The 15,728-nt window shown below is 43.1% G+C and overlaps 48 non-coding genes across 48 annotated transcripts; all 48 read right to left on the bottom strand.

The window, feature by feature from the left end:
- Window positions 1–15: 15 nt before the first annotated feature.
- Window positions 16–134, bottom strand: LOC133827361 (5S ribosomal RNA). The gene has a single exon (XR_009890054.1). It is a non-coding gene; the product is annotated as a 5S ribosomal RNA (ribosomal RNA).
- Window positions 135–352: 218 nt separating this feature from the next.
- Window positions 353–471, bottom strand: LOC133826900 (5S ribosomal RNA). The gene has a single exon (XR_009889606.1). It is a non-coding gene; the product is annotated as a 5S ribosomal RNA (ribosomal RNA).
- A 217-nt stretch (window positions 472–688) lies between these two features.
- On the bottom strand, window positions 689–807 carry LOC133826597 (5S ribosomal RNA). The gene has a single exon (XR_009889312.1). It is a non-coding gene; the product is annotated as a 5S ribosomal RNA (ribosomal RNA).
- Window positions 808–1,028: 221 nt separating this feature from the next.
- LOC133826831 (5S ribosomal RNA) lies at window positions 1,029–1,147 on the bottom strand. Its single transcript, XR_009889539.1, has one exon. It is a non-coding gene; the product is annotated as a 5S ribosomal RNA (ribosomal RNA).
- Window positions 1,148–1,367: 220 nt separating this feature from the next.
- LOC133827111 (5S ribosomal RNA) lies at window positions 1,368–1,486 on the bottom strand. The gene has a single exon (XR_009889811.1). It is a non-coding gene; the product is annotated as a 5S ribosomal RNA (ribosomal RNA).
- Window positions 1,487–1,706: 220 nt separating this feature from the next.
- Window positions 1,707–1,825, bottom strand: LOC133827403 (5S ribosomal RNA). The gene has a single exon (XR_009890096.1). It is a non-coding gene; the product is annotated as a 5S ribosomal RNA (ribosomal RNA).
- Window positions 1,826–2,043: 218 nt separating this feature from the next.
- LOC133826899 (5S ribosomal RNA) lies at window positions 2,044–2,162 on the bottom strand. Its single transcript, XR_009889605.1, has one exon. It is a non-coding gene; the product is annotated as a 5S ribosomal RNA (ribosomal RNA).
- A 220-nt stretch (window positions 2,163–2,382) lies between these two features.
- Window positions 2,383–2,501, bottom strand: LOC133826635 (5S ribosomal RNA). Its single transcript, XR_009889349.1, has one exon. It is a non-coding gene; the product is annotated as a 5S ribosomal RNA (ribosomal RNA).
- A 220-nt stretch (window positions 2,502–2,721) lies between these two features.
- LOC133827121 (5S ribosomal RNA) lies at window positions 2,722–2,840 on the bottom strand. Its single transcript, XR_009889821.1, has one exon. It is a non-coding gene; the product is annotated as a 5S ribosomal RNA (ribosomal RNA).
- A 220-nt stretch (window positions 2,841–3,060) lies between these two features.
- On the bottom strand, window positions 3,061–3,179 carry LOC133826830 (5S ribosomal RNA). Its single transcript, XR_009889538.1, has one exon. It is a non-coding gene; the product is annotated as a 5S ribosomal RNA (ribosomal RNA).
- A 221-nt stretch (window positions 3,180–3,400) lies between these two features.
- On the bottom strand, window positions 3,401–3,519 carry LOC133827360 (5S ribosomal RNA). Its single transcript, XR_009890053.1, has one exon. It is a non-coding gene; the product is annotated as a 5S ribosomal RNA (ribosomal RNA).
- Window positions 3,520–3,737: 218 nt separating this feature from the next.
- LOC133826898 (5S ribosomal RNA) lies at window positions 3,738–3,856 on the bottom strand. The gene has a single exon (XR_009889604.1). It is a non-coding gene; the product is annotated as a 5S ribosomal RNA (ribosomal RNA).
- A 220-nt stretch (window positions 3,857–4,076) lies between these two features.
- On the bottom strand, window positions 4,077–4,195 carry LOC133826634 (5S ribosomal RNA). The gene has a single exon (XR_009889348.1). It is a non-coding gene; the product is annotated as a 5S ribosomal RNA (ribosomal RNA).
- Window positions 4,196–4,415: 220 nt separating this feature from the next.
- LOC133827120 (5S ribosomal RNA) lies at window positions 4,416–4,534 on the bottom strand. The gene has a single exon (XR_009889820.1). It is a non-coding gene; the product is annotated as a 5S ribosomal RNA (ribosomal RNA).
- A 220-nt stretch (window positions 4,535–4,754) lies between these two features.
- Window positions 4,755–4,873, bottom strand: LOC133826829 (5S ribosomal RNA). Its single transcript, XR_009889537.1, has one exon. It is a non-coding gene; the product is annotated as a 5S ribosomal RNA (ribosomal RNA).
- Window positions 4,874–5,094: 221 nt separating this feature from the next.
- On the bottom strand, window positions 5,095–5,213 carry LOC133827358 (5S ribosomal RNA). Its single transcript, XR_009890051.1, has one exon. It is a non-coding gene; the product is annotated as a 5S ribosomal RNA (ribosomal RNA).
- Window positions 5,214–5,431: 218 nt separating this feature from the next.
- LOC133826897 (5S ribosomal RNA) lies at window positions 5,432–5,550 on the bottom strand. The gene has a single exon (XR_009889603.1). It is a non-coding gene; the product is annotated as a 5S ribosomal RNA (ribosomal RNA).
- Window positions 5,551–5,770: 220 nt separating this feature from the next.
- Window positions 5,771–5,889, bottom strand: LOC133826633 (5S ribosomal RNA). The gene has a single exon (XR_009889347.1). It is a non-coding gene; the product is annotated as a 5S ribosomal RNA (ribosomal RNA).
- Window positions 5,890–6,109: 220 nt separating this feature from the next.
- LOC133826828 (5S ribosomal RNA) lies at window positions 6,110–6,228 on the bottom strand. Its single transcript, XR_009889536.1, has one exon. It is a non-coding gene; the product is annotated as a 5S ribosomal RNA (ribosomal RNA).
- Window positions 6,229–6,449: 221 nt separating this feature from the next.
- LOC133827357 (5S ribosomal RNA) lies at window positions 6,450–6,568 on the bottom strand. The gene has a single exon (XR_009890050.1). It is a non-coding gene; the product is annotated as a 5S ribosomal RNA (ribosomal RNA).
- Window positions 6,569–6,786: 218 nt separating this feature from the next.
- LOC133827225 (5S ribosomal RNA) lies at window positions 6,787–6,905 on the bottom strand. The gene has a single exon (XR_009889921.1). It is a non-coding gene; the product is annotated as a 5S ribosomal RNA (ribosomal RNA).
- Window positions 6,906–7,122: 217 nt separating this feature from the next.
- Window positions 7,123–7,241, bottom strand: LOC133826413 (5S ribosomal RNA). The gene has a single exon (XR_009889135.1). It is a non-coding gene; the product is annotated as a 5S ribosomal RNA (ribosomal RNA).
- Window positions 7,242–7,462: 221 nt separating this feature from the next.
- On the bottom strand, window positions 7,463–7,581 carry LOC133827074 (5S ribosomal RNA). Its single transcript, XR_009889776.1, has one exon. It is a non-coding gene; the product is annotated as a 5S ribosomal RNA (ribosomal RNA).
- A 220-nt stretch (window positions 7,582–7,801) lies between these two features.
- Window positions 7,802–7,920, bottom strand: LOC133827285 (5S ribosomal RNA). Its single transcript, XR_009889980.1, has one exon. It is a non-coding gene; the product is annotated as a 5S ribosomal RNA (ribosomal RNA).
- Window positions 7,921–8,140: 220 nt separating this feature from the next.
- Window positions 8,141–8,259, bottom strand: LOC133826528 (5S ribosomal RNA). The gene has a single exon (XR_009889245.1). It is a non-coding gene; the product is annotated as a 5S ribosomal RNA (ribosomal RNA).
- Window positions 8,260–8,480: 221 nt separating this feature from the next.
- Window positions 8,481–8,599, bottom strand: LOC133827143 (5S ribosomal RNA). The gene has a single exon (XR_009889843.1). It is a non-coding gene; the product is annotated as a 5S ribosomal RNA (ribosomal RNA).
- A 220-nt stretch (window positions 8,600–8,819) lies between these two features.
- Window positions 8,820–8,938, bottom strand: LOC133826974 (5S ribosomal RNA). The gene has a single exon (XR_009889678.1). It is a non-coding gene; the product is annotated as a 5S ribosomal RNA (ribosomal RNA).
- Window positions 8,939–9,158: 220 nt separating this feature from the next.
- Window positions 9,159–9,277, bottom strand: LOC133826042 (5S ribosomal RNA). The gene has a single exon (XR_009888778.1). It is a non-coding gene; the product is annotated as a 5S ribosomal RNA (ribosomal RNA).
- A 220-nt stretch (window positions 9,278–9,497) lies between these two features.
- Window positions 9,498–9,616, bottom strand: LOC133826041 (5S ribosomal RNA). Its single transcript, XR_009888777.1, has one exon. It is a non-coding gene; the product is annotated as a 5S ribosomal RNA (ribosomal RNA).
- A 220-nt stretch (window positions 9,617–9,836) lies between these two features.
- On the bottom strand, window positions 9,837–9,955 carry LOC133826589 (5S ribosomal RNA). The gene has a single exon (XR_009889304.1). It is a non-coding gene; the product is annotated as a 5S ribosomal RNA (ribosomal RNA).
- A 220-nt stretch (window positions 9,956–10,175) lies between these two features.
- Window positions 10,176–10,294, bottom strand: LOC133826040 (5S ribosomal RNA). The gene has a single exon (XR_009888776.1). It is a non-coding gene; the product is annotated as a 5S ribosomal RNA (ribosomal RNA).
- A 221-nt stretch (window positions 10,295–10,515) lies between these two features.
- Window positions 10,516–10,634, bottom strand: LOC133827330 (5S ribosomal RNA). The gene has a single exon (XR_009890025.1). It is a non-coding gene; the product is annotated as a 5S ribosomal RNA (ribosomal RNA).
- A 110-nt stretch (window positions 10,635–10,744) lies between these two features.
- On the bottom strand, window positions 10,745–10,864 carry LOC133827427 (5S ribosomal RNA). Its single transcript, XR_009890118.1, has one exon. It is a non-coding gene; the product is annotated as a 5S ribosomal RNA (ribosomal RNA).
- Window positions 10,865–11,083: 219 nt separating this feature from the next.
- LOC133826186 (5S ribosomal RNA) lies at window positions 11,084–11,202 on the bottom strand. The gene has a single exon (XR_009888917.1). It is a non-coding gene; the product is annotated as a 5S ribosomal RNA (ribosomal RNA).
- Window positions 11,203–11,422: 220 nt separating this feature from the next.
- LOC133826313 (5S ribosomal RNA) lies at window positions 11,423–11,541 on the bottom strand. Its single transcript, XR_009889037.1, has one exon. It is a non-coding gene; the product is annotated as a 5S ribosomal RNA (ribosomal RNA).
- A 219-nt stretch (window positions 11,542–11,760) lies between these two features.
- On the bottom strand, window positions 11,761–11,879 carry LOC133826039 (5S ribosomal RNA). The gene has a single exon (XR_009888775.1). It is a non-coding gene; the product is annotated as a 5S ribosomal RNA (ribosomal RNA).
- Window positions 11,880–12,099: 220 nt separating this feature from the next.
- LOC133826038 (5S ribosomal RNA) lies at window positions 12,100–12,218 on the bottom strand. The gene has a single exon (XR_009888774.1). It is a non-coding gene; the product is annotated as a 5S ribosomal RNA (ribosomal RNA).
- A 111-nt stretch (window positions 12,219–12,329) lies between these two features.
- On the bottom strand, window positions 12,330–12,448 carry LOC133826538 (5S ribosomal RNA). Its single transcript, XR_009889255.1, has one exon. It is a non-coding gene; the product is annotated as a 5S ribosomal RNA (ribosomal RNA).
- A 219-nt stretch (window positions 12,449–12,667) lies between these two features.
- LOC133826817 (5S ribosomal RNA) lies at window positions 12,668–12,786 on the bottom strand. Its single transcript, XR_009889525.1, has one exon. It is a non-coding gene; the product is annotated as a 5S ribosomal RNA (ribosomal RNA).
- A 220-nt stretch (window positions 12,787–13,006) lies between these two features.
- On the bottom strand, window positions 13,007–13,125 carry LOC133826255 (5S ribosomal RNA). The gene has a single exon (XR_009888983.1). It is a non-coding gene; the product is annotated as a 5S ribosomal RNA (ribosomal RNA).
- A 220-nt stretch (window positions 13,126–13,345) lies between these two features.
- LOC133826036 (5S ribosomal RNA) lies at window positions 13,346–13,464 on the bottom strand. The gene has a single exon (XR_009888773.1). It is a non-coding gene; the product is annotated as a 5S ribosomal RNA (ribosomal RNA).
- A 111-nt stretch (window positions 13,465–13,575) lies between these two features.
- On the bottom strand, window positions 13,576–13,694 carry LOC133826537 (5S ribosomal RNA). Its single transcript, XR_009889254.1, has one exon. It is a non-coding gene; the product is annotated as a 5S ribosomal RNA (ribosomal RNA).
- A 219-nt stretch (window positions 13,695–13,913) lies between these two features.
- On the bottom strand, window positions 13,914–14,032 carry LOC133826439 (5S ribosomal RNA). Its single transcript, XR_009889159.1, has one exon. It is a non-coding gene; the product is annotated as a 5S ribosomal RNA (ribosomal RNA).
- A 220-nt stretch (window positions 14,033–14,252) lies between these two features.
- Window positions 14,253–14,371, bottom strand: LOC133826599 (5S ribosomal RNA). The gene has a single exon (XR_009889314.1). It is a non-coding gene; the product is annotated as a 5S ribosomal RNA (ribosomal RNA).
- Window positions 14,372–14,590: 219 nt separating this feature from the next.
- LOC133827077 (5S ribosomal RNA) lies at window positions 14,591–14,709 on the bottom strand. The gene has a single exon (XR_009889779.1). It is a non-coding gene; the product is annotated as a 5S ribosomal RNA (ribosomal RNA).
- A 220-nt stretch (window positions 14,710–14,929) lies between these two features.
- On the bottom strand, window positions 14,930–15,048 carry LOC133826188 (5S ribosomal RNA). The gene has a single exon (XR_009888919.1). It is a non-coding gene; the product is annotated as a 5S ribosomal RNA (ribosomal RNA).
- Window positions 15,049–15,267: 219 nt separating this feature from the next.
- LOC133826035 (5S ribosomal RNA) lies at window positions 15,268–15,386 on the bottom strand. The gene has a single exon (XR_009888772.1). It is a non-coding gene; the product is annotated as a 5S ribosomal RNA (ribosomal RNA).
- A 218-nt stretch (window positions 15,387–15,604) lies between these two features.
- Window positions 15,605–15,723, bottom strand: LOC133826185 (5S ribosomal RNA). Its single transcript, XR_009888916.1, has one exon. It is a non-coding gene; the product is annotated as a 5S ribosomal RNA (ribosomal RNA).
- Window positions 15,724–15,728: the final 5 nt, after the last annotated feature.

Here is a 15,728-nt window from a genome sequence, read left to right as displayed (position 1 = left end):
AAATTGATGTTTTCAGGGGTGCAACACGAGGACTTCCCAGGAGGTCACCCATCCTAGTACTACTCTCGCCCAAGCACGCTTAAGTGCGGAGTTCTGATGGTATCCGATGCATTAGTGCTGGTATGATCGCACCCGGAATGTTTGGTCCGCAATATTCATTTATAGCGAGCGCGTGTGTCCTCCTTTTCTCCCCCGGATTAACAAGGAACTTCTTATTCGCTGCTTGTTAGTGACCATGGTATTAACCCCTCAAGGAAAACGAAATAAATGAGTTTTTAAAGATTTAAAACAAAAAATACAAACTTTTTAGCTGTAAGTGGATTTTTAAAGGAAAAAAAAAATGATGTTTTTAGGGGTGCAACACGAGGACTTTCCAGGAGGTCACCCATCCTAGTACTACTCTCGCCCAAGCACGCTTAACTGCGGAGTTCTGATAGGATCCGGTGCATTAGTGCTGGTATGATCGCACCCGGAATGTTTGGTCCGCAATATTCATTTATAGCGAGCGTGTGTGTCCTCCTTTTCTCCCCCGGATTAACAAGGAACTTCTTATTCGCAGCTTGTTAGTGACCACGGTATTAACCCCTCAAGGAAAACGAAATAAATGAGTTTTTAAAGATTTAAAACAAAAAATACAAACTTTTTAGCCGTAAGTGGATTTTTAAAGGAAAAAAAAATGATGTTTTTAGGGGTGCAACACGAGGACTTCCCAGGAGGTCACCCTTCCTAGTACTACTCTCGCCCAAGCACGCTTAACTGCGGAGTTCTGATGGGATCCGGTGCATTAGTACTGGTATGATCGCACCCGAAATGTTTGGTCCGCAATATTCATTTCTAGCGAGCGCAAGTGTCCTCCCTTTTCCCCCCAGGATTTACTAGGAATTTCTTATTCGCTGCTTGTTAGTGTCCACGGTATTAACCCCTCAAGGAAAACGAAATAAATGAGTTTTTAAAGATTTAAAACAAAAAATACAAACTTTTGAGCCGTAAGTGGATTTTTAAAGGGAAAAAAAAAATTGATGTTTTCAGGGGTGCAACACGAGGACTTCCCAGGAGGTCACCCATCCTAGTACTACTCTCGCCCAAGCACGCTTAATTGCGGAGTTCTGATGGGATCCGGTGCATTAGTGCTGGTGTGATCGCACCCGGAATGTTTGGTCCGCAATATTCATTTATAGCGAGCGCGTGTGTCCTCCCTTTTCTCGCCCGGATTAACTAGGAACTTCTTATTCGCTGCTTGTTAGTGACCACGGTATTAACCCCTCAAGGAAAACGAAATAAATGAGTTTTTAAAGATTTAAAACAAAAAATACAAACTTTTGAGCCGTAAGTGGATTTTTAAAGGGAAAAAAAAATTGATGTTTTCAGGTGTGCAACACGAGGACTTCCCAGGAGGTCACCCATCCTAGTACTACTCTCGCCCAAGCACGCTTAATTACGGAGTTCTGATGGGATCCGGTGCATTAGTGCTGGTGTGATCGCACCCGGAATGTTTGGTCCGCAATATTCATTTATAGCGAGCGCGTGTGTCCTCCCTTTTCTCCCCCGGATTAACTAGGAACTTCTTATTCGCTGCTTCTTAGTGACCACGGTATTAACCCCTCAAGGAAAACGAAATAAATGAGTTTTTAAAGATTTAAAACAAAAAATACAAACTTTTGAGGCGTAAGTGGATTTTTAAAGGGAAAAAAAAATTGATGTTTTCAGGGGTGCAACACGAGGACTTCCCAGGAGGTCACCCATCCTAGTACTACTCTCGCCCAAGCACGCTTAAGTGCGGAGTTTTGATGGTATCCGATGCATTAGTGCTGGTATGATCGCACCCGGAATGTTTGGTCCGCAATATTCATTTATACCGAGCGCGTGTGTCCTCCTTTGCTCCCCCGGATTAACAAGGAACTTCTTATTCGCTGCTTGTTAGTGACCATGGTATTAACCCCTCAAGGAAAACGAAATAAATGAGTTTTTAAAGATTTAAAACAAAAAATACAAACTTTTTAGCTGTAAGTGGATTTTTAAAGGAAAAAAAAAATGATGTTTTTAGGGGTGCAACACGAGGACTTTCCAGGAGGTCACCCATCCTAGTACTACTCTCGCCCAAGCACGCTTAACTGCGGAGTTCTGATAGGATCCGGTGCATTAGTGCTGGTATGATCGCACCCGGAATGTTTGGTCCGCAATATTCATTTATAGCGAGCGTGTGTGTCCTCCTTTTCTCCCCCGGATTAACAAGGAACTTCTTATTCGCAGCTTGTTAGTGACCACGGTATTAACCCCTCAAGGAAAACGAAATAAATGAGTTTTTAAAGATTTAAAACAAAAAATACAAACTTTTGAGCCGTAAGTGGATTTTTAAAGGGAAAAAAAAAATTGATGTTTTCAGGGGTGCAACACGAGGACTTCCCAGGAGGTCACCCATCCTAGTACTACTCTCGCCCAAGCACGCTTAAGTGCGGAGTTCTGATGGGATCCGGTGCATTAGTGCTGGTATGATCGCACCCGGAATGTTTGGTCCGCAATATTCATTTATATCGAGCGCGTGTGTCCTCCCTTTTCTCCCCCGGATTAACTAGGAACTTCTTATTCGCTGCTTGTTAGTGACCACGGTATTAACCCCTCAAGGAAAACGAAATAAATGAGTTTTTAAAGATTTAAAACAAAAAATACAAACTTTTTAGCCGTAAGTGGATTTTTAAAGGGAAAAAAAAATTGATGTTTTCGGGGGTGCAACACGAGGACTTCCCAGGAGGTCACCCATCCTAGTACTACTCTCGCCCAAGCACGCTTATTTGCGGAGTTCTGATGGGATCCGGTGCATTAGTGCTGGTGTGATCGCACCCGGAATGTTTGGTCCGCAATATTCATTTATAGCGAGCGCGTGTGTCCTCCCTTTTCTCCCCCGGATTAACTAGGAACTTCTTATTCGCTGCTTGTTAGTGACCACGGTATTAACCCCTCAAGGAAAACGAAATAAATGAGTTTTTAAAGATTTAAAACAAAAAATACAAACTTTTGAACCGTAAGTGGATTTTTAAAGGGAAAAAAAAATTGATGTTTTCAGGGGTGCAACACGAGGACTTCCCAGGAGGTCACCCATCCTAGTACTACTCTCGCCCAAGCACGCTTAATTGCGGAGTTCTGATGGGATCCGGTGCATTAGTGCTGGTGTGATCGCACCCGGAATGTTTGGTCCGCAATATTCATTTATAACGAGCGCGTGTGTCCTCCCTTTTCTCCCCCGGATTAACTAGGAACTTCTTATTCGCTGCTTGTTAGTGACCACGGTATTAACCCCTCAAGGAAAACGAAATAAATGAGTTTTTAAAGATTTAAAACAAAAAATACAAACTTTTGAGCCGTAAGTGGATTTTTTAAGGGAAAAAAAAAATTGATGTTTTCAGGGGTGCAACACGAGGACTTCCCAGGAGGTCACCCATCCTAGTACTACTCTCGCCCAAGCACGCTTAAGTGCGGAGTTCTGATGGTATCCGATGCATTAGTGCTGGTATGATCGCACCCGGAATGTTTGGTCCGCAATATTCATTTATAGCGAGCGCGTGTGTCCTCCTTTTCTCCCCCGGATTAACAAGGAACTTCTTATTCGCTGCTTGTTAGTGACCATGGTATTAACCCCTCAAGGAAAACGAAATAAATGAGTTTTTAAAGATTTAAAACAAAAAATACAAACTTTTTAGCTGTAAGTGGATTTTTAAAGGAAAAAAAAAATGATGTTTTTAGGGGTGCAACACGAGGACTTTCCAGGAGGTCACCCATCCTAGTACTACTCTCGCCCAAGCACGCTTAACTGCGGAGTTCTGATAGGATCCGGTGCATTAGTGCTGGTATGATCGCACCCGGAATGTTTGGTCCGCAATATTCATTTATAGCGAGCGTGTGTGTCCTCCTTTTCTCCCCCGGATTAACAAGGAACTTCTTATTCGCAGCTTGTTAGTGACCACGGTATTAACCCCTCAAGGAAAACGAAATAAATGAGTTTTTAAAGATTTAAAACAAAAAATACAAACTTTTGAGCCGTAAGTGGATTTTTAAAGGGAAAAAAAAAATTGATGTTTTCAGGGGTGCAACACGAGGACTTCCCAGGAGGTCACCCATCCTAGTACTACTCTCGCCCAAGCACGCTTAAGTGCGGAGTTCTGATGGGATCCGGTGCATTAGTGCTGGTATGATCGCACCCGGAATGTTTGGTCCGCAATATTCATTTATATCGAGCGCGTGTGTCCTCCCTTTTCTCCCCCGGATTAACTAGGAACTTCTTATTCGCTGCTTGTTAGTGACCACGGTATTAACCCCTCAAGGAAAACGAAATAAATGAGTTTTTAAAGATTTAAAACAAAAAATACAAACTTTTTAGCCGTAAGTGGATTTTTAAAGGGAAAAAAAAATTGATGTTTTCGGGGGTGCAACACGAGGACTTCCCAGGAGGTCACCCATCCTAGTACTACTCTCGCCCAAGCACGCTTATTTGCGGAGTTCTGATGGGATCCGGTGCATTAGTGCTGGTGTGATCGCACCCGGAATGTTTGGTCCGCAATATTCATTTATAGCGAGCGCGTGTGTCCTCCCTTTTCTCCCCCGGATTAACTAGGAACTTCTTATTCGCTGCTTGTTAGTGACCACGGTATTAACCCCTCAAGGAAAACGAAATAAATGAGTTTTTAAAGATTTAAAACAAAAAATACAAACTTTTGAGCCGTAAGTGGATTTTTAAAGGGAAAAAAAAATTGATGTTTTCAGGGGTGCAACACGAGGACTTCCCAGGAGGTCACCCATCCTAGTACTACTCTCGCCCAAGCACGCTTAATTGCGGAGTTCTGATGGGATCCGGTGCATTAGTGCTGGTGTGATCGCACCCGGAATGTTTGGTCCGCAATATTCATTTATAACGAGCGCGTGTGTCCTCCCTTTTCTCCCCCGGATTAACTAGGAACTTCTTATTCGCTGCTTGTTAGTGACCACGGTATTAACCCCTCAAGGAAAACGAAATAAATGAGTTTTTAAAGATTTAAAACAAAAAATACAAACTTTTGAGCCGTAAGTGGATTTTTTAAGGGAAAAAAAAAATTGATGTTTTCAGGGGTGCAACACGAGGACTTCCCAGGAGGTCACCCATCCTAGTACTACTCTCGCCCAAGCACGCTTAAGTGCGGAGTTCTGATGGTATCCGATGCATTAGTGCTGGTATGATCGCACCCGGAATGTTTGGTCCGCAATATTCATTTATAGCGAGCGCGTGTGTCCTCCTTTTCTCCCCCGGATTAACAAGGAACTTCTTATTCGCTGCTTGTTAGTGACCATGGTATTAACCCCTCAAGGAAAACGAAATAAATGAGTTTTTAAAGATTTAAAACAAAAAATACAAACTTTTTAGCTGTAAGTGGATTTTTAAAGGAAAAAAAAAATGATGTTTTTAGGGGTGCAACACGAGGACTTTCCAGGAGGTCACCCATCCTAGTACTACTCTCGCCCAAGCACGCTTAACTGCGGAGTTCTGATAGGATCCGGTGCATTAGTGCTGGTATGATCGCACCCGGAATGTTTGGTCCGCAATATTCATTTATAGCGAGCGTGTGTGTCCTCCTTTTCTCCCCCGGATTAACAAGGAACTTCTTATTCGCAGCTTGTTAGTGACCACGGTATTAACCCCTCAAGGAAAACGAAATAAATGAGTTTTTAAAGATTTAAAACAAAAAATACAAACTTTTGAGCCGTAAGTGGATTTTTAAAGGGAAAAAAAAAATTGATGTTTTCAGGGGTGCAACACGAGGACTTCCCAGGAGGTCACCCATCCTAGTACTACTCTCGCCCAAGCACGCTTAAGTGCGGAGTTCTGATGGGATCCGGTGCATTAGTGCTGGTATGATCGCACCCGGAATGTTTGGTCCGCAATATTCATTTATATCGAGCGCGTGTGTCCTCCCTTTTCTCCCCCGGATTAACTAGGAACTTCTTATTCGCTGCTTGTTAGTGACCACGGTATTAACCCCTCAAGGAAAACGAAATAAATGAGTTTTTAAAGATTTAAAACAAAAAATACAAACTTTTGAGCCGTAAGTGGATTTTTAAAGGGAAAAAAAAATTGATGTTTTCGGGGGTGCAACACGAGGACTTCCCAGGAGGTCACCCATCCTAGTACTACTCTCGCCCAAGCACGCTTAATTGCGGAGTTCTGATGGGATCCGGTGCATTAGTGCTGGTGTGATCGCACCCGGAATGTTTGGTCCGCAATATTCATTTATAGCGAGCGCGTGTGTCCTCCCTTTTCTCCCCCGGATTAACTAGGAACTTCTTATTCGCTTCTTGTTAGTGACCACGGTATTAACCCCTTAAGGAAAACGAAATAAATGAGTTTTTAAAGATTTAAAACAAAAAATACAAACTTTTGAGCCGTAAGTGGATTTTTAAAGGGAAAAAAAAAATTGATGTTTTCAGGGGTGCAACACGAGGACTTCCCAGGAGGTCACCCATCCTAGTACTACTCTCGCCCAAGCACGCTTAAGTGCGGAGTTCTGATGGTATCCGATGCATTAGTGCTGGTATGATCGCACCCGGAATGTTTGGTCCGCAATATTCATTTATAGCGAGCGCGTGTGTCCTCCTTTTCTCCCCCGGATTAACAAGGAACTTCTTATTCGCTGCTTGTTAGTGACCACGGTATTAACCCCTCAAGGAAAACGAAATAAATGAGTTTTTAAAGATTTAAAACAAAAAATACAAACTTTTTAGCCGTAAGTGGATTTTAAAAGGAAAAAAAAAATGATGTTTTTAGGGGTGCAACACGAGGACTTTCCAGGAGGTCACCCATCCTAGTACTACTCTCGCCCAAGCACGCTTAACTGCGGAGTTCTGATAGGATCCGGTGCATTAGTTCTGGTATGATCGCACCCGGAATGTTTGGTCCGCAATATTCATTTATAGCGAGCGTGTATGTCCTCCTTTTCTCCCCCGGATTAACAAGGAACTTCTTATTCGCAGCTTGTTAGTGACCACGGTATTAACCCCTCAAGGAAAACGAAATAAATGAGTTTTTAAAGATTTAAAACAAAAAATACAAACTTTTTAGCCGTAAGTGGATTTTTAAAGGAAAAAAAAATGATGTTTTTAGGGGTGCAACACGAGGACTTCCCAGGAGGTCACCCATCCTAGTACTTCTCTCGCCCAAGCACGCTTAACTGCGGAGTTCTGATGGGATCCGGTGCATTAGTACTGGTATGATCGCACCCGAAATGTTGGGTCCGCAATATTCATTTCTAGCGAGCGCAAGTGTCCTCCCTTTTCCCCCCAGGATTTACTAGGAACTTCTTATTCGCTGCTTGTTAGTGACCACGGTATTAACCCCTCAAGGAAAACGAAATAAATGAGTTTTTAAAGATTTAAAACAAAAAATACAAACTTTTGAGCCGTAAGTGGATTTTTAAAGGGAAAAAAAAAATTGATGTTTTCAGGGGTGCAACACGAGGACTTCCCAGGAGGTCACCCATCCTAGTACTACTCTCGCCCAAGCACGCTTAATTGGGGAGTTCTGATGGGATCCGGTGCATTAGTGCTGGTATGATCGCACCCGGAATGTTTGGTCCGCAATATTCATTTATAGCGAGCGCGTGTTTCCTCCCTTTTCTCCCCCGGATTAACTAGGAACTTCTTATTTGCTGCTTGTTAGTGACCACGGTATTAACCCCTCAAGGAAAACGAAATAAATGAGTTTTTAAAGATTTAAAACAAAAAATACAAACTTTTGAGCCGTAAGTGGATTTTTAAAGGGAAAAAAAAATTGATGTTTTCAGGGGTGCAACACGAGGACTTCCCAGGAGGTCACCCATCCTAGTACTACTCTCGCCCAAGCACGCTTAAGTGCGGAGATCTGATGGTATCCGGTGCATTAGTGCTGGTATGATCGCACCCGGAATGTTTGTTCCGCAATATTCATTTATAGCGAGCGCGTGTGTCCTCATTTTCTCCCCCGGATTAACAAGGAACTTCTTATTCGCTGCTTGTTAGTGACCACGGTATTAACCCCTCAAGGAAAACGAAATAAATGAGTTTTTAAAGATTTAAAACAAAAAATACAAACTTTTGAGCCGTAACTGGATTTTTAAAGGGGAAAAAAAAATTGATGTTTTCTGGGGTGCAACACGAGGACTTCCCAGGAGGTCACCCATCCTAGTACTACTCTCGCCCAAGCACGCTTGACTGCGGAGTTCTGATGGGATCCGGTGCATTAGTACTGGTATGATCGCACCCGAAATGTTTGGTCCGCAATATTCATTTCTAGCGAGCGCGTGTTTCCTCCCTTTTCCCCCCAGGATTTACTAGGAATTTATTATTCGCTGCTTGTTAGTGACCACGGTATTAACCCCTCAAGGAAAACGAAATAAATGAGTTTTTAAAGATTTAAAACAAAAAATACAAATTTTTGAGCCGTAAGTGGATTTTTAAAGGGAAAAAATAAATTGATGTTTTCAGGGGTGCAACACGAGGACTTCCCAGGAGGTCACCCATCCTAGTACTACTCTCTCCCAAGCACGCTTAATTGCGGAGTTCTGATGGGATCCGGTGCATTAGTGCTGGTATGATCGCACCCGGAATGTTTGGTCCGCAATATTCATTTCTAGCGAGCGCGTGTGTCCTCTTTTCCTCCCCGGATTTACTAGGAACTTCTTATTCGCTGCTTGTTAGTGACCACGGTATTCACCCCTCAAGGAAAACGAAATAAATGAGTTTTTAAAGATTTAAAACAAAAAATACAAACTTTTGAGCCGTAAGTGGATTTTTAAAGGAAAAAAAAATATATGATGTTTTCAGGGGTGCAACACGAGGACTTTCCAAGAGGTCACCCATCCTAGTACTACTCTCGCCCAAGCACGCTTAACTGCGGATTTCTGATGGGATCCGGTGCATTAGTGCTGGTATGATCGCACCCGGAATGTTTGGTCCGCAATATTCATTTATAGCGAGCGCGTGTGTCCTCCCTTTTCTCCCCCGGATTGACTAGGAACTTCTTATTCGCTGCTTGTTAGTGACCACGGTATTAACCCCTCAAGGAAAACGAAATAAATGAGTTTTTAAAGATTTAAAACAAAAAATACAAACTTTTGAGCCGTAAGTGGATTTTTAAAGGGAAAAAAAAAATGATGTTTTCAGGGGTGCAACACGAGGACTTCCCAGGAGGTCACCCATCCTAGTACTACTCTCGCCCAAGCACGCTTAACTGCGGAGTTCTGATGGGATCCGGTGCATTAGTGCTGGTATGATCGCACCCGGAATGTTTGGCCTGCAATATTCATTTATAGCGAGCGCGTGTGTCCTCCCTTTTCTCCCCCGGATTGACTAGGAACTTCTTATTCGCTGCTTGTTAGTGACCACGGTATTAACCCGTCAAGGAAAACGAAATAAATGAGTTTTTAAAGATTTAAAACAAAAAATACAAACTTTTGAGCCGTAAGTGGATTTTTAAAGGGAAAAAAAAAATGATGTTTTCAGGGGTGCAACACGAGGACTTCCCAGGAGGTCACCCATCCTAGTACTACTCTCGCCCAAGCACGCTTAACTGCGGAGTTCTGATGGGATCCGGTGCATTAGTGCTGGTATGATCGCACCCGGAATGTTTGGTCCGCAATATTCATTTATAGCGAGCGCGTGTGTCCTCCCTTTTCTCCCCCGGATTGACTAGGAACTTCTTATTCGCTGCTTGTTAGTGACCACGGTATTAACCCCTCAAGGAAAACGAAATAAATGAGTTTTTAAAGATTTAAAACAAAAAATACAAACTTTTGAGCCGTAATTGGATTTTTAAAGGGAAAAAAAAAATGATGTTTTCAGGGGTGCAACACGAGGACTTCCCAGGTGGTCACCCATCCTAGTACTACTCTCGCCCAAGCAAGCTTAACTGCGGAGTTCTGATGGGATCCGGTGCATTAGTGCTGGTATGATCGCACCCGGAATGTTTGGTCCGCAATATTCATTTATAGCGAGCGCGTGTGTCCTTCCTTTTCTCCCCCGGATTGACTAGGAACTTCTTATTCGCTGCTTGTTAGTGACCACGGTATTAACCCCTCAAGGAAAACGAAATAAATGAGTTTTTAAAGATTTAAAACAAAAAATACAAACTTTTGAGCCGTAAGTGGATTTTTAAAGGGAAAAAAAAAATGATGTTTTCAGGGGTGCAACACGAGGACTTCCCAGGAGGTCACCCATCCTAGTACTACTCTCGCCCAAGCACGCTTAACTGCGGAGTTCTGATGGGATCCGGTGCATTAGTGCTGGTATGATCGCACCCGGAATGTTTGGTCCGCAATATTCATTTATAGCGAGCGCGTGTGTCCTCCCTTTTCTCCCCCGGATTGACTAGGAACTTCTTATTCGCTGCTTCTTAGTGACCACGGTATTAACCCCTCAAGGAAAACGAAATAAATGAGTTTTTAAAGATTTAAAACAAAAAATACAAACTTTTGAGCCGTAAGTGGATTTTTAAAGGGAAAAAAAAAGATGATGTTTTCAGGGGTGCAACACGAGGACTTCCCAGGAGATCACCCATCCTAGTACTACTCTCGCCCAAGCACGCTTAACTGCAGAGTTCTGATGTGATCCGGTGCATTAGTGCGGGTATGATCCCACCCGGAATGTTTGGTCCGCAATATTCATTTATAGATTTAAAGATTTAAAACAAAAAATACAAACTTTTGAGCCGTAAGTGGATTTTTAAAGGGAAAAAAAAATGATGTTTTCAGGGGTGCAACACGAGGACTTCCCTTGGAGGTCACCCATCCTAGTACTACTCTCGCCCAAGCACGCTTACGTGCGGAGTTCTGATGGGATCCGGTGCATTAGTGCTGGTATGATCGCACCCGGAATGTTTGGTCCGCAATATTCATTTATAGCGAGCGCGTGTGTCCTCCCTTTTCTCCCCCGGATTGACTAGGAACTTCTTATTCGCTGCTTGTTAGTGACCACGGTATTAACCCCTCAAGGAAAACGAAATAAATGAGTTTTTAAAGATTTAAAACAAAAAATACAAACTTTTGAGCCGTAAGTGGATTTTTAAAGGGAAAAAAAAATGATGTTTTCAGGGGTGCAACACGAGGACTTCCCAGGAGGTCACCCATTCTAGTACTACTCTCGCCCAAGCACGCTTAACTGCGGAGTTCTGATGGGATCCGGTGCATTAGTGCTGGTATGATCGCACCCGGAATGTTTGGTCCGCAATATTCATTTATAGCGAGCGCGTGTGTCCTTTCTTTTCTCCCGCGGATTGACTAGGAACTTCTTATTCGCTGCTTGTTAGTGACCACGGTATTAACCCCTCAAGGAAAACGAAATAAATGAGTTTTTAAACATTTAAAACAAAAAATACAAACTTTTGAGCCGTAAGTGGATTTTTAAAGGGAAAAAAAAAATGATGTTTTCAGGGGTGCAACACGAGGACTTCCCAGGAGGTCACCCATCCTAGTACTACTCTCGCCCACGCACGCTTAACTGCGGAGTTCTGATGGGATCCGGTGCATTAGTGCTGGTATGATCGCACCCGGAATGTTTGGTCCGCAATATTCATTTATACCGAGCGCGTGTGTCCTCCCTTTTCTCCCCCGGATTGACTAGGAACTTCTTATTCGCTGCTTGTTAGTGACCACGGTATTAACCCCTCATGGAAAACGAAATAAATGAGTTTTTAAAGATTTAAAACAAAAAATACAAACTTTTGAGCCGTAAGTGGATTTTTAAAGGGAAAAAAAAATGAAGTTTTCAGGGGTGCAACACGAGGACTTCCCAGGAGGTCACCCATCCTAGTACTACTCTCGCCCAAGCACGCTTAACTGCGGAGTTCTGATGGGATCCGGTGCATTAGTGCTGGTATGATCGCACCCGGAATGTTTGGTCCGCAATATTCATTTATAGCGAGCGCGTGTGTCCTCCCTTTTCTCCCCCGGATTGACTAGGAACTTCTTATTCGCTGCTTGTTAGTGACCACGGTATTAACCCCTCAAGGAAAACGAAATAAATGAGTTTTTAAAGATTTAAAACAAAAAATACAAACTTTTGAGCCGTAAGTGGATTTTTAAAGGGAAAAAAAAAATGATGTTTTCAGGGGTGCAACACGAGGACTTCCCAGGAGGTCACCCATCCTAGTACTACTCTCGCCCAAGCACGCTTAACTGCGGAGTTCTGATGGGATCCGGTGCATTAGTGCTGGTATGATCGCACCCGGAATGTTTGGTCCGCAATATTCATTTATAGATTTAAAGATTTAAAACAAAAAATACAAACTTTTGAGCCGTAAGTGGATTTTTAAAGGGAAAAAAAAAATGATGTTTTCAGGGGTGCAACACGAGGACTTCCCAGGAGGTCACCCATCCTAGTACTACTCTCGCCCAAGCACGCTTAACTGCGGATTTCTGATGGGATCCGGTGCATTAGTGCTGGTATGATCGCACCCGGAATGTTTGGTCCGCAATATTCATTTATAGCGAGCGCGTGTGTCCTCCCTTTTCTCCCCCGGATTGACTAGGAACTTCTTATTCGCTGCTTCTTAGTGACCACGGTATTAACCCCTCAAGGAAAACGAAATAAATGAGTTTTTAAAGATTAAAACAAAAAATACAAACTTTTGAGCCGTAAGTGGATTTTTAAAGGGAAAAAAAAAATGATGTTTTCAGGGGTGCAACACGAGGACTTCCCAGGAGGTCACCCATCCTAGTACTACTCTCGCCCAAGCACGCTTAACAGCGAAGTTCTGATGGGATCCGGTGCATTAGTGCTGGTATGATCGCACCCGGAATGTTTGGTCCGCAATATTCATTTATAGCGAGCGCGTGTGTCCTCCCTTTTCTCCCCCGGATTGACTAGGAACTTCTTAGTCGCTGCTTGTTAGTGACCACGGTATTAACCCCTCAAGGAAAACGAAATAAATGAGTTTTTAAAGATTTAAAACAAAAAATACAAACTTTTGAGCCGTAAGTGGATTTTTAAAGGGAAAAAAAAAATGATCTTTTCAGGGGTGCAACACGAGCACTTCCCAGGAGGTCACCCATCCTAGTACTACTCTCGCCCAAGCACGCTTAACTGCGGAGTTCTGATGGGATCCGGTGCATTAGTGCTGGTATGATCGCACCCGGAATGTTTGGTCCGCAATATTCATTTATAGCGAGCGCGTGTGTCCTCCCTTTTCTCCCCCGGATTGACTAGGAACTTCTTATTCGCTGCTTGTTAGTGACCACGGTATTAACCCCTCAAGGAAAACGAAATAAATGAGTTTTTAAAGATTTAAAACAAAAAATACAAACTTTTGAGCCGTAAGTGGATTTTTAAAGGGAAAAAAAAAATGATGTTTTCAGGGGTGCAACACGAGGACTTCCCAGGAGGTCACCCATCCTAGTACTACTCTCGCCCAAGCACGCTTAACTGCGGAGTTCTGATGGGATCCGGTGCATTAGTGCTGGTATGATCGCACCCGGAATGTTTGGTCCGCAATATTCATTTATAGATTTAAAGATTTAAAACAAAAAATACAAACTTTTGAGCCGTAAGTGGATTTTTAAAGGGAAAAAAAAAATGATGTTTTCAGGGGTGCAACACGAGGACTTCCCAGGAGGTCACCCATCCTAGTACTACTCTCGCCCAAGCACGCTTAACTGCGGATTTCTGATGGGATCCGGTGCATTAGTGCTGGTATGATCGCACCCGGAATGTTTGGTCCGCAATATTCATTTATAGCGAGCGCGTGTGTCCTCCCTTTTCTCCCCCGGATTGACTAGGAACTTCTTATTCTCTGCTTCTTAGTGACCACGGTATTAACCCCTCAAGGAAAACGAAATAAATGAGTTTTTAAAGATTAAAACAAAAAATACAAACTTTTGAGCCGTAAGTGGATTTTTAAAGGGAAAAAAAAAATGATGTTTTCAGGGGTGCAACACGAGGACTTCCCAGGAGGTCACCCATCCTAGTACTACTCTCGCCCAAGCACGCTTAACTGCGAAGTTCTGATGGGATCCGGTGCATTAGTGCTGGTATGATCGCACCCGGAATGTTTGGTCCGCAATATTCATTTATAGCGAGCGCGTGTGTCCTCCCTTTTCTCCCCCGGATTGACTAGGAACTTCTTAGTCGCTGCTTGTTAGTGACCACGGTATTAACCCCTCAAGGAAAACGAAATAAATGAGTTTTTAAAGATTTAAAACAAAAAATACAAACTTTTGAGCCGTAAGTGTATTTTTAAAGGGAAAAAAAAAATGATGTTTTCAGGGGTGCAACACGAGGACTTCCCAGGAGGTCACCCATCCTAGTACTACTCTCGCCCAAGCACGCTGAACTGCGGAGTTCTGATGGGATCCGGTGCATTAGTGCTGGTATGATCGCACCCGGAATGTTTGGTCCGCAATATTCATTTATAGCGAGCGCGTGTGTCCTCCCTTTTCTCCCCCGGATTGACTAGGAACTTCTTATTCGCTGCTTGTTAGTGACCACGGTATTAACCCCTCAAGGAAAACGAAATAAATGAGTTTTTAAAGATTTAAAACAAAAAATACAAACTTTTGAGCCGTAAGTGGATTTTTAAAGGGAAAAAAAAATGATGTTTTCAGGGGTGCAACACGAGGACTTCCCAGGAGGTCACCCATTCTAGTACTACTCTCGCCCAAGAACGCTTAACTACGGAATTCTGATGGGATCCGGTGCATTAGTGCTGGTATGATCGCACCCGGAATGTTTGGTCCGCAATATTCATTTATAGCGAGCGCGTGTGTCCTTCCTTTTCTCCCCCGGATTGACTAGGAACTTCTTATTCGCTGCTTGTTAGTGACCACGGTATTAACCCCTCAAGGAAAACGAAATAAATGAGTTTTTAAAGATTTAAAACAAAAAATACAAACTTTTGAGCCGTAAGTGGATTTTTAAAGGGAAAAAAAAAATGATGTTTTCAGGGGTGCAACACGAGGACTTCCCAGGAGGTCACCCATCCTAGTACTACTCTCGCCCAAGCACGCTTAACTGCGGAGTTCTGATGGGATCCGGCGCATTAGTGCTGGTATGATCGCACCCGGAATGTTTGGTCCGCAATATTCATTTATAGCGAGCGCGTGTGTCCTCCCTTTTCTCCCCCGGATTGACTAGGAACTTCTTATTCGCTGCTTGTTAGTGACCACGGTATTAACCCCTCATGGAAAACGAAATAAATGAGTTTTTAAAGATTTAAAACAAAAAATACAAACTTTTGAGCCGTAAGTGGATTTTTAAAGGGAAAAAAAAATGAAGTTTTCAGGGGTGCAACACGAGGACTTCCCAGGAGGTCACCCATCCTAGTACTACTCTCGCCCAAGCACGCTTAACTGCGGAGTTCTGATGGGATCCGGTGCATTAGTGCTGGTATGATCGCACCCGGAATGTTTGGTCCGCAATATTCATTTATAGCGAGCGCGTGTGTCCTCCCTTTTCTCCCCCGGATTGACTAGGAACTTCTTATTCGCTGCTTGTTAGTGACCACGGTATTAACCCCTCAAGGAAAACGAAATAAATGAGTTTTTAAAGATTTAAAACAAAAAATACAAACTTTTGAGCCGTAAGTGGATTTTTAAAGGGAAAAAAAATGATGTTTTCAGGGGTGCAACACGAGGACTTCCCAGGAGGTCACCCATTCTAGTACTACTCTCGCCCAAGCACGCTTAACTGCGGAGTTCTGATGGGATCCGGTGCATTAGTGCTGGTATGATCGCACCCGGAAT

Source organism: Humulus lupulus, chromosome 3 (genome assembly GCF_963169125.1).
Source record: "Humulus lupulus chromosome 3, drHumLupu1.1, whole genome shotgun sequence".
NCBI classification, from domain to species: Eukaryota; Viridiplantae; Streptophyta; class Magnoliopsida; order Rosales; family Cannabaceae; genus Humulus; species Humulus lupulus.
This window is presented reverse-complemented; position numbering and strand designations above follow the sequence as displayed.